Raw genomic sequence first — 12,400 nt, 5'->3', positions numbered from 1 at the left:
ATCAGAGTTTTTGTATATAAGGGTACAGAAATGTTTTAGCCAGTGACAAAAAGCTAGATTAGGGTCCAACTCCAGATGATGATTAGTAATCAGTGTGAGTGTGGTGAATATATCCTTTCAGAATAGGTCTTTTGGTTTGCAATCCCACCACTTATGAACAAAAATGCCTGATGAATTACAGCTGCTCCAGCACTGAGGAGTGCTCAGTTGAAGTTTTATTAGTGTCCAACAGAGTAGTATTATCATTGTGGGGGTTTTTTTTGGATCTTGGCTGATAATGATGTAGATCGCCCAGAGAATCACAGTTATGGGCCATCTAATAAATAAACAAATAAACCGCATTGTCCTTCTGGAAAACTAGAAGAAATTAGGGCAAGGGTAAGGTTGTATATCATATTCCTTTGCTTTGTTAATTAAACTAGGCAGCCAAATGCTTGCATTGATTCTTGCCAATTTCCTGCCATTAATCTTTTTGGCATTCAGTACACACTGGCATAAATTTGAGGAGAGGAGTAAAACCACCCAGCTTCAGGAGAAGGCCAAGAATGGTGAAGCTTTGTAAAATAGCGCAGGCAGCAATTTGTACATTTAACGCATAAGCAGGGGATATTAATTCTGTATTTTTGATTGGTCATCCTCTGTGTTTTGCATGTTTGCTCTTTGGCTTACCATATGGGCAAATTATTCTATGCAAAGCATCCAGGTGGCTGAATGGAATTCCCACCCAATCTTGCATTATGCATAAATGCTGGCCCCAAAGTACAGTTTTGCATGTCACCTAGGCCTTTAGTTCCGCTATTGTGGCTTTTGCTCAAGAGTCTACCCATAGGTTTCTGAGCAAGTATAACAGAGCAGGGAAGGACAGACTTCAGGTTTGTTGGCTCTGCTTTGGTTTTTTTACTCCTAGAACACCAAGATCTACCATCCAGAGCCATATGCAAAAGATAAACACTTAGAATTAACCTTCAGAGGATGTTCTAAGCCTAATTGGTTTTCAGTTCCAGAATGTAACTTACCTCACAGTCCTTTTACACACAGAGATGTCCATTTCTGGTTAGGCTTCTTCATTTCATCTGTCTAATTTAGGTGGGGGGGTGGGGGAAAGGCTTTGTTGTTGCTGTTGTTAAACAATATGGAAGTCTCCTTATTGATTTACGGCAAATCACCCAGCGTTTCCAACAGATCCTGGTCTCCTTACTGCTGTTAATATACACCTTATCTAGAGGTAGGAATGCAGTTGGCACTTTGGTCTAAACCACTGAGCCTCTTGGCTTCCCGATCAGTGGTTCAAATCCCTGTGACGGGGTGAGCTCCCATTGCTCTGTCCCAGCTCTTGCCAACTTAGCAGTTTGAAAGCACACCAGTGCAAGTAGAGAAATAGGTACCACTGTGGCAGGAAGGTAAATGGTGTTTCCGTTCGTTCCGGTTTCCGCCACAGTGGTCCGTTGCTCCAGAAGCGGTTTAGTCATGCTGGCCACACGACCCAAAAATATGTCTGTGGACAAATGCCAGCTCCCTTGGCCTGCAAGTGAGCTGAGCACCGCAACCCCATAGTCGCCTTTGACTGAACTTAACTGTCCAGGGCTCCTTTACCTTTTACCTTTACCTATCCAAAGGTAATGACAGACTTCTTCCTGTACTGTTGCTGCGTGGTGGCACTTGGAACCATTGGGTACAATTGTTTCAATGCTACTGAAGCAGTACACATGCCAACCCTCAGTCTTAAATCCTTCCTCACTTTATGAATCCTCCTAAATTTAAGGTCATGTTTAATAATAATAATAAAAAATCAGTATTAATCTCAAATTGGAATAGGTTCTCACATCTTAATTACCAGATTTTTCGCTGTATAAGAAGCACCAGACCATAAGACGCACCTTGTTTTTGGAGGAGGAAAACAAGAAAAAAAATATTCTGAATCCCAGAAGCCAGAACAGCAAGAGGGATCTGGTTTCTGGGATAGCCTCTTGCTCTTCTGGCTTCTGGGATAGTTGCGCGCAGCCTCTCCCGGGCAGCGGGATGAAGGCTCCCCCAAGAGCCGCGCTCCCTTTAAAGAGAGAATGTATAACTTGCTGCTTAAGTGGAATACACAGGATGAGACAGTCAAATCCGCCATGATAAAATGGGCGCAGGATGTGGGGCACAACATTATGTTTGTAGACTGGGAAAGGTTATGGAACACCGGTTTGAAATTTACGGCATGCACTGCCTTGAAGGAAAATATTATGAAAATGGTATACCGGTGGTACATGACCCCAGTCAAGCTAGCTAAGATATACCATCTGTCCGACAATAAATGTTGGAAATGCAGAGAGGCGGAAGGGACATTCTTTCATCTCTGGTGGACTTGCCCGAAAGTGAAGGCCTTTTGGGAGATGATTCATAATGAACTAAAAAAGGTACTTAGATTTACCTTACCTAAGAAACCAGAGGCCTTCCTTCTGGGCATGGTGGACCAGAGAGTGCTTAAGAAGGACAGAACCTTTTTCATGTATGCTACCACAGCAGCAAGGATCCTGATTGCAAAATATTGGAAGACACAAGATTTACCCACGCTGGAGGAATGGCAATCGCAGTTGATGGACTATATGGAATTGGCCGAAATGACTGGCAGAATCCGAGACTTGGGAGAAGAAACAATCGAGGAGGACTGGAAAAAGTTTAAGGACTATTTGAAAAAACACTATAAGCTGTATGAATGTTAAAAAAAAATGCACCTTTTAGGAAACTCTAGCTTCAGCAAATGTAAGTTAATGAAATGAAAATTAAGACACAAGAATTTAGAGGTAAAATAATGAAACAACTTTATTGTGTTTAATACAAAACGTACAAGAATTGGGTTACAGTATATTTGAAATCAGGGAACATGATAAAATGGAAGATACAATAAGCTTTGAAATAAGTTAACAAATTGCTGATGTTTTATATGACAGAGAATGCAGGGTTTGGAGGATGCGGGGAAGTCCTTTAGATTTGATGAAAAAAGAACATGGAAATTTGTTATTCTTCTATTCTATTTTCTTACATCTATCTTTTATTCTTTTTTCTGTATTTCTTAAACTCAATAAAATTTTTTTTTTTTTTTTTTAAAAAAGAGCGTGTGTGCGGCTCTTGGGGGCTTTTTCCCAAGGAGGGAGAAGGGCAGCCGTTCCACGCAGCTCTTTAAAGGGAGTGCTGAGCAGAGCCTCCCGGTTGCATTCGCTCCATAAAGCGCACACACATTTCCCCTTACTTTTTAGGAGGGGGAAAGTGCGTCTTATAGAGCGAAAAATACGGTATGTGACATTTACCACAGGGTGAATCCGTGCCAGGAGTGGATAGAGGGTGTCCATTTGCCATTAATGAAGCATCCCTAGCTACTGCTTTTAAATAGCTGTGCTGTAGTGTAAGAGCAACCAAAGGAATGAGTGATATTCATAAACATCATCATCATTTGCCAGCCAGCTAAAGCAAACCGGGCACTGCACAGGGATGGAATTTATTCCTCCCTGTCCATTTATATAATAGGGGAGTCACTGCAGTGTGTTAGTGGCAAGGCTGCCCACACAGTTTACTTGACATGTTTCACACACAATTATGGTGCACAGATTGGGTATGACAAATGGCATGCCAAAGTTCCTTTAAAAAAAGTGAACTGACTCATTTCTAGCAAGCCCAGACACAGTCATGATCCTGGGGTTCAGGGTGGAGTAGAGAGGAGGCAGCAGACAAGTAAATAGCTAACCTGGTAACCCTGCCAAAATACAGACAAGGTGTCAGCTGCTTTTATTTTAGTCAGCATAAATGTCATGTCATACAGATTTCCTACAGGAAGTTCAGCTCCCTCTCCTCCCCACTTCATTGCAGTATAATTGCTGCTTTCTTTGTTCCCCTGTAGTTCAGGATTGGGTTTGCTCCAAAAGGCATATATTGGACAACTTATATTTTTGTTGTTGTTTTTGTTTAAAGTTTGTATCTTTAATTCTATAGAAAACTCCAGTTAGGAAAACAGTCATATCCAAGCATAGGAGTCAATTCCTAGGGGCTGAAGTCTCTCCCGCCTCCAGTAAAATATTTGAGGGGACCATGGACTCCCAAAGTTCATGGGCATTACCATTCAAATGGTATGCATGTGCCACATCTTGTGATTGATTATGCAAGGCAGGGCTTATTCACTCCCCCCTGGCAATATTTTATTCAAGTTGGCACCCCTGTCTCCAGGTCCTGCCAGATTGTTTTTAATTGCCCCATAAATGTGCAGTTTTGGGTCATTTGTTGTGCGGGGCTTAAATTCTTTTTCCCCAATATAAAATACTGCATTTCCCCTATATTCAAGCTGCAGTATTTGCCATTGGAAAGTAATGAGATTATTTCCTCCAGGTAGTGTATCGGTGGCCCTTTGGAATGTTGTTGTGTGGAATAAGCTTGTGCAGGTGTGAGAAGTACCTGTTGCCTAGTGCACACAGTTCATGACACGTCAGAGTCTTTCTATGCCCAGTAACCAAGCATCGTAAAAAGTATTTCATTGTTTTACAATGGTACCTCGGGTTACATACGCTTCAGGTTACATACGCTTCAGGTTATAGACTCCGCTAACCCAGAAATAATACCTCAGGTTAAGAACTTTGCTTCAGGATGAGAACAGAAATCGTGCTCTGGCGGCACAGCGGCCGCAGGAGGCCCCATTAGCTAAAGTGGTGCTTCAGGTTAAGAACAGTTTCAGGTTAAGAACAGACCTCCGGAACAAATTAAGTACTTAACCTGAGGTACCACTGTATTTTCCTGTTTAGAGGTTGAGCCCTCCCACTTTGCCGTCCCCAAAACATGAGACCGTTCGAATATGGACACATTTTGTGACCAGTTTCCTAGTCAATGACAAGGTAATGGTACCCTCCCCTCCTCAATAGTGTATAGCTGATAACTCATAGTTTGTGCACTTAATTCCACCCCACCCCGCTGTTTTGCTGATGCCAAATTTGCTAGGCTTTGACTCCCGAAGGAAGCAAGCAATACCTATATTGTTGGTTTCTTGACAGTTTTGAAAACCAAATGACTCAGCTTTTGTTGCTCTAAAACAACGGTTTGGTTCACCTGCCACATTAAATGAACCACGGTTGAAACCCGGGTTCATAATTTGTTTCTTTCCATTACAATTATAGTTTGTGTCTTAATAATGTGTGAACTTGGGATTGTGAAAGCATTTAGCTATTCAAGAGTCCTTGGCTACCACTAAATGTGTGGATAACCTTGGCTAATTTTCTTGTGGAGGGCTCTGTACTGCATGTGAGTTGAATGGCAGCTAACCATGGTGTGGGGAATGTCAGTGGGTGACAGCACTGCATTGAAATTGTACCTAAGATTACGTGAAAATCAGTCTTACATTTGGGGAAAGAATTATATTCTCCTATGTGAACTCTGATATAGTGCTTGCTTAGTGCTGCTTTGGGTACCAAAATAGAGAAACCTGGTTGCCCTGTAGCTCACTCGCATTCAAGAACACTTTGCTTGTAGGCTGGCAGCTATCTCTGGATGTTTTCGTTTAGTCGTGTCCAACTCTTCGTGACCCCCTGGACCAGAGCACGCCAGGCACTCCTGTCTTCCACTGCCTCCTGCAGTTTGGTCAAACTCATGCTGGTAGCTTCAAGAACACTGTCCAACCATCTCGTCCTCCGTCGTCCCCTTCTCCTTGTGCCCTCCATCTTTCCCAACATCAGGGTCTTTTCCAGGGAGTCTTCTCTTCTCATGAGGTAGCCAAAGTACTGGAGCCTCAGCTTCAGGATCTGTCCTTCCAGTGAGCACTCAGGGCTGATTTCCTTCAGAATGGATAGGTTTGATCTTCTTACAGTCCATGGGACTCTCAAGAGTCTCCTCCAGCACCATAATGCAAAAGCATCAATTCTTCGGCGATCAGCTCTCACTTCTCTGTCTCTGGATTCCTTTTTAAAAAGGTGGCAAATTGCGAGTGGGAATAGGGTGCATTTGAATTTCAGTGCTAAAGTATGATACAGTGCAACCCTCTGATGCAAGCACTTGCAAACTCAAGTGGAACTTACTCCCAGATACATGTGTGCTGGATTGGAGCCCTTCAATAGGCTCTGCTAGGCACTCTATTTTCAGTTTGTTTGTTTTTAAAGTGGCCTATTACCTTTGCTTGGTATTAGTCCAAAGACTGTTACAGTCAATATTTGGGTTTCTTAGCATTAAACAAACTGCGTAAACTCTTCTGGAAAGAAGTTATTGCTATGTGGATTGTAGAAGCTGTTAATGCTTATTTAATTTGACATTTCCAGCAGAGATCAAGTATCCCCCGCAGTTTTGCGGGCAAAAATGTGTATAAGGTGCCCTTGAGCTGACCATAGTTAATTTTAAAAATCTTTCAGTATTGTATTTCTGCCATGACATTGTTGACCCCACTGTTTTACAAGTATAGTACTTAAATGTTTACTGGCATGAGTTGGTCCAAGTTGACTTCCCAGCTCTGCCTAACATAATTTTGAAGATAGTCCTGTATAAGGGTGGGGGTGGAAATAGTCTAAAGTTTCAGGGAGATCCCTGCCAAGAAAAAGAAAAAAGAATCCTTTGAGCTGGCTAATCGATTTTCTGTTACCAATTTCAGGGCTTACAGATATACAACTGAATCTCAGCTTCTCTCTCTTTGTGCTTTTCAATATGTACCGGTACCTGAAATTACTGGAAGAGGCCATCTGAGGTCTGGGTTGAGCAGCCCTCAATATAGGGGGTGGTAGCCAGCTCTTTTTCTTTATTTCATCACATTTTTGATTTTCCAGAATAAGCAGTTTGAGACAAGACAGGTCCCAAACCATTTAATTGCAGTTCTGTTCTTGAATCTAAACTCTTAAATGATTTTGAATTTGGACTACACAAACCTCTCCCCAAGGCATGGCTTAGGCTACTTTATAGTTGTACCATTAGCTGCGGGACTTTTATTAAAGCACTCTAAAATACTTTTTTGCTCTTTTACTCTCACTTATATCTCATATGGTTATCCAAGGTAAGCTATGCAACCCTTTGTGGAAGTAAGTGCTGTGGTTTGTAGCTGCTCCCTTTATTAGTGCTGATATAAATCCATTGCTTGCATTCTCTCTAGAATACACTAAAACAATTGTTGAATAGAGTTTCTTCCGAGATAAGTACTGGAGTGGGATAAGCAACTATTCTGGAAATCTTTTGAGTATATGTATTAAAAGTCTTAATACCTTGTGTATGGGACACATATTATAAGTGCTTCAAGAAAGGTAGTTGTCTCTTTTCCCCAGGTACTTCCCCCATTACCGTCTTTTTCGCTCTATTGGACGCAACGGACCACAGGACGCACCTAGTTTTTAGAGGGGGAAATCAAGGAAAAATATATTATTCCCCCCCCAGCCCCAAAGAGCAACGGACAGGCTGCGCGCAGAGCTTCTCGGGGCTGTGGGGGAAGCCCGGGTTCCCCCCCAGCCCCAAAGAAGCCAAGACAGCGAGCGGGATCCATAGCCGCGCAATCTCTCCAGCCAGGAGCTAAAGCTCTCCAGCGTGGCTAAGGAAGAAGACAAGGCAGCGAGTGCGATCCATCCCACTCGCTGCCTTGGCCTCCTCTTTGTGCAGCATCTTTAGCCTTGCACAACGGGATGGATCGCGCCCGCTGTCCACTGGGGCTGGACTAGATGACTCCTGGGGTTCCCTTTCAACCCTGCACTTCTATGACCTCGGAAGGTGCTGTGGGTCTCCACCACTGGAGGCTTTTAAGCAGCGGTTGGGGGACCATCTGCCTGGCGTTCTTTAGCTGTGATTCCTACATTGTGAGGGGGCTTGGCTAGATGACCCTTGGGTGGCCCTCCCAACTCTATACAGTCCTGCAGTTCTGCGGCAGGAGATCCACAGCCACTTCACACAATGGCCACTCCCAATTTTCATCGGAGAGAGATGTGGCTTCAGTGTCTAGGTAGGTACCCCCCTACCTGCCACTCTTTTAGCCTTGCGCAGCCTCCCGCAGCTGGAGAGGCATGCAAGGCTAAAGAGGAAGCCAGGGCAGCGAGCGGGGCTGGATCGCGCCCGCTGCCCTGGCTTCCTCTTTAGCCCTGCACAGCCTCCCGCGGCTGGAGAGGTTGCGCAAGTCTTTTCTAGAGGAGGGAGAAGGGACTGACTGGCCGTGTCAGTCCCTTCTCCCTCCTGGGGAAAAGCCCGCAAGAGCCACACGAAGCCTGTGTGGGGCTCTTGGGGGATTTCCTGCCTGCCTCCCCCCTGCATTTGTTCCATAGGACGCACAGACTTTTCCCCTTAGTTTTTAAGGCGGGAAAAGTGCGTACAGTACTTCATTTAGTTTACTTTGAAGTCATTTTTTAATGTTGTGGGTTATCCCAAGAGAAAAATGTCTAGGATTGAAAGTGAAGCCGTGGGTATGAAGTGTATTTCTGACTGTTCTCCATTATTTTGTAATCCTCTGCAAACCTGAATGTTATTGTAAAGATGCATCATTTTTTGTAGAAAAATTTCCATGTCTGGGCCCATTTGAATGAATGACAGTATGTTTTAGTTCTTTGTTAGTATCACCCTCTGGGATCAACATGGCAAGCATGCTGTTCTTACAGAACTTTTCTTTTTTTTGGGTAAACTTGTGAAAATTGGGAACCAAAGCCATGAAAGAAATGACAGTTGAAATGTAAACACCCACCCACATTCATTCATTCTCTCTCTCTCTCTCTCTCTCTCTCTCTCTCTCTCTCTCACACACACACACACACACTATGTCTGTATCTTTGTCTGTATTTGCCTGTAGTAGTTTGCCTTTTTGTAAGAGGTCCCTACCTATAGCCCCTACATTTATTTGCTACCAAACATTGGACATCCCATTTGGCTAGCCAATAAAGAACGTTCAGCATCTTCAGTTGTCAGTTCGTCACAGCTCTAAATGTTTGGCACAAAATCCCTCTATCATGTTACATTCATCCCATTGCAATGAACAGAAAAGAAGAAGAGAAAAACAAGAAAGGAAAAAAATGGAAGAAACACTTATGAATCTTTCTGCTCCCCCAGGCTTCAATAGTCTCTGTAATTTTCCCATTCTTGCTCATCGGTGAGCTTTCCCCAGCAATGCTACAAATAAGTATATTTTATTCTTTGGGGATTTCCAGCTAATTTTAGAACCTTGTTATTTATCTACAAAAAAGCAGTTTGATCTCTTCTTATAATTCCTCTGCTTTTCATGCAACACTGAGCTGATACCCAGTGTGACTGCTAATTAGCAGCTGAAACGACAGTAGAAGAAAACTATAATTAACAGTGCTAGGTTCATGGACTGATGGGCCTTAAATAATTATGTGGGTATGTTAGAGCGAGCATTGTATGTTTAACATTAAAATTGCATACTAAGTGAAGAGTGAATATACAGGTAGGGCTTAGTGTATACCACAATCTTGTGCAAGTACAGACAAAGCACATAATGTAGAAATCAGCTTTCTTAGAAGTTGAAGCTTGTATTTAGAAAACAAAGCAAGTTTATAGTCCTTAATATTTTGTAGTTGGCTTGAAATTATTGAACCAGTGCCTCCTGAAATCACACTTTATTCAGGTGTGTTTTCTTGTGGTCAAAAGTTGTATCTTCAAAGCACCGTATAGGCTCTTGTGCTTTTGTGTGGCACGTAGAAGCAGAATAAAATATGCAGAATAGAAAAAAACATGCAGTTGATTATGCAAAGTAATAAAAACATGTCCTGGGGCAAGGGCTGAAGGCTCGCAATGCAGTACCTTGGCTGAAGCTAAGTGGGTCTGTTGAGGGACCATAGATGGGAGAATGGCTAGAAATTCCTGGTATGGTGCCAACTTCCTTGGTGGAAGAAAGGTAAGATTCAAATGAAATGAATTAAATTATAAAATGAATTAAATTATAAACATAAGCATATATTTTTTTACAAATTGCAGGGCTAGGTTTTCCTTGTTGCAGAATTGGGTTAACTTTGGTTCAGATTTGCTTATTATATTTCACACAACTTTTTCTAAGTATTCCCACTCCCGCCCTTTCTGCTTCTCTCATTCTTCAGGGACTGTTTTAAAGATTAGAAATTTATGAAATTCTATAAATGTTTGATTCCATGTATTAGTGGTAAAGGCTTACTTTCTCCTCAGAGACAGTTCACCTCTACATCCAAAACCGCCCAAACACATTTAATGATTTTTTTAAAAATGGCAAACTCTCCTAAATGTAGCCTAGTTTTCATTGGATAGACTGTCATTGGGGGCTGTTCATTGAAGGGGGGCAGGAATCTTGTGGTTTGCAGCTATTTTCTTCAGCTGTGAAACTGTTACTTGTTATGTATGTGATCAATTTTATATTGATGCCAGCAAGTTATGTTTTAGGAGTCAGCACAGAATTTCAGATACTTACGTGACCCAGGCAGTTGGATTTTTCAAACCTGACCCCAAGCAATAAAGAATTTAGCCATACCAGAGAATATTGGACTCATTATATTGGTCTTCAAACTGTGTTCCTTTTATATGTTGTTGTTGTTGTTGTTGTTTATTCGTGTAGTCGTGTCCTACTCTTCGTGACCCCATGGACCAGAGCACGCCAGGCACTCCTGTCTTCCACTGCCTTCCGCAGTTTGGTCAAACTCATGCTCGTAGCTTCGAGAACACAGTCCAACCATCTCGTCCTCTGTCGTCCCCTTCTCCTTGTGCCCTCCATCTTTCCCAACATTAGGGTCTTTTCCAGGGAGTCCTCTTCTCATGAGGGGGCCAAAGTATTGGAGCCTCAGCTTCAGGATCTGTCCTTCCAGTGAGCACTCAGGGCTGATTTCCTTAAGAATGGATCGGTTTGATCTTCTTGCAGTCCATGGGACTCTCAAGAGTCTCCTCCAGCACCATAATTCAAAAGCATCAATTCTTTGGCGATCAGCCTTCTTTATGGTCCAGCTCTCACTTCCATACATCACTACTGGGAAAACCATAGCTTTAACTATACAGACCTTTGTTGGCAAGGTGATGTCTCTGCTTTTTAAGATGCTGTCTAGGTTTGTCATTGCTTTTCTCCCAAGAAGCAGGTGTCTTTTAATTTCGTGGCTGCTGTCACCATCTGCAGTGATCATGGAGTCCTTGTATATAGAGTTGCTTAATGTGAGCGTGCAGTGTCAGGCAAAGTTTGCCTTTCCCTACCAATTTTCTTCTGTAATGTGTGCATCTTTAGGAGATGGTTTGTTGTGTGTGTTAATACAGGAATTCTCCAATTTCCAACTCCCAGGACCTATTTGAGAGGACTGAAAATTACTGGGGCTTAGCAAGGGCAGGGTGGGTGGGTGAGGAGAGATAGGGCAAGCTGTGGTACGGAGACCCAGCCACAGATGTCCCCTGGTCCACCATTTGAGAACTGCTGAGTTAGGATATTGGTCCAACTCTGACCATGAAGCACAGCCAGTATCTTGTGTGAGCAGAACCCTAGAATCTGCTACAGAATTCTTCATAATGCAATTCCTTGACAGGCAAATCAGTGCGGAAGGTGGAAACTTTGAAAAATGCTGATCTAAGCTATGAATTTATTGCTAAACTGGGGATAACATCACTCATCCTGACTAGTGAATGCCTCCACTTCCACTCTAAGGCCTTCGTCTCCCAAATTGTAAACAACTTATTTTTCCAAGCACTTCCTGCCAATCTTTTAAAAATGAATGTACTGCATATCAGATTTCCAAGTCAGGTAGCCTTCTGTGAAATAATCCATTTCTCTATTGTGGCCTACTTAGTAAAAATAGCAGATTCCAATTGTTCATTCAGAAAGGTCAGCAACTTTTAAAATAACACATTTCCCTTCCCACATCCAAACAAGCCTATACCACCGTGTTTATAAACTTTTTGTAGTTTGCTTTATTGTGCTTGAATGCTTTTATTATCCCTATAAGACTTCAGGGCTTTGGTTGAAAAATATCTGACTCTCCAAGTGTCGCTATTTTCCAGAGACGTCCCTGATTTAGAAAAGCTATCCTGGTTTCTGATTTGATCTTGGAATGTCCCACTTTCCCTTAGGATGTCCCTATTTTCATCGGAGAAATGTTGGAGGGTATGGAGTTTTTCGACCCTCCAAGCTGCCTGAAGGCAAACCTGTATAGGGAAGGTGTTTTTTGTTTTTTTTAAAATGTTTTACATGTTTTTATATATGTTGCCCAGAGTAGCTGGGGCAACCCAGTAAGATGTGTGTGGGGTATAAATAGTAACATTATAATTATGGAATGGGACGTCCCAATTTTCATCAGAGAAATGTTGGAGGGTATGAAATATCAGGAATTAGATTGACGTACTCTGATCAGTTTCTTATTTGACTCAAGTTTGGAAGGTTAGAAGTAACAAGTTCCATGGGTAATATTTTCCTCCCCAAATGCTTTTTTTCCATTGCACTCATCCTTCTGGGTTCATGAATCTACATGCATACATTTGC

General features: G+C 42.5%; 1 protein-coding gene across 5 annotated transcripts in view; it reads left to right on the top strand.

The window, feature by feature from the left end:
- The window catches only part of DIP2B (disco interacting protein 2 homolog B), a 181,089-nt gene that overhangs the window by 97,250 nt on the left and 71,439 nt on the right, over positions 1–12,400 (top strand). The gene's annotated exons all lie outside the window — the stretch shown is intronic.

Source organism: Podarcis gaigeae (assembly GCF_964106915.1).
Source record: "Podarcis gaigeae genome assembly, chromosome: 2".
Lineage (NCBI taxonomy): Eukaryota > Metazoa > Chordata > Lepidosauria > Squamata > Lacertidae > Podarcis > Podarcis gaigeae.
The sequence above is the reverse complement of the archived record's forward strand: the minus strand, read 5'-3'. Positions and strand labels throughout refer to the sequence as shown.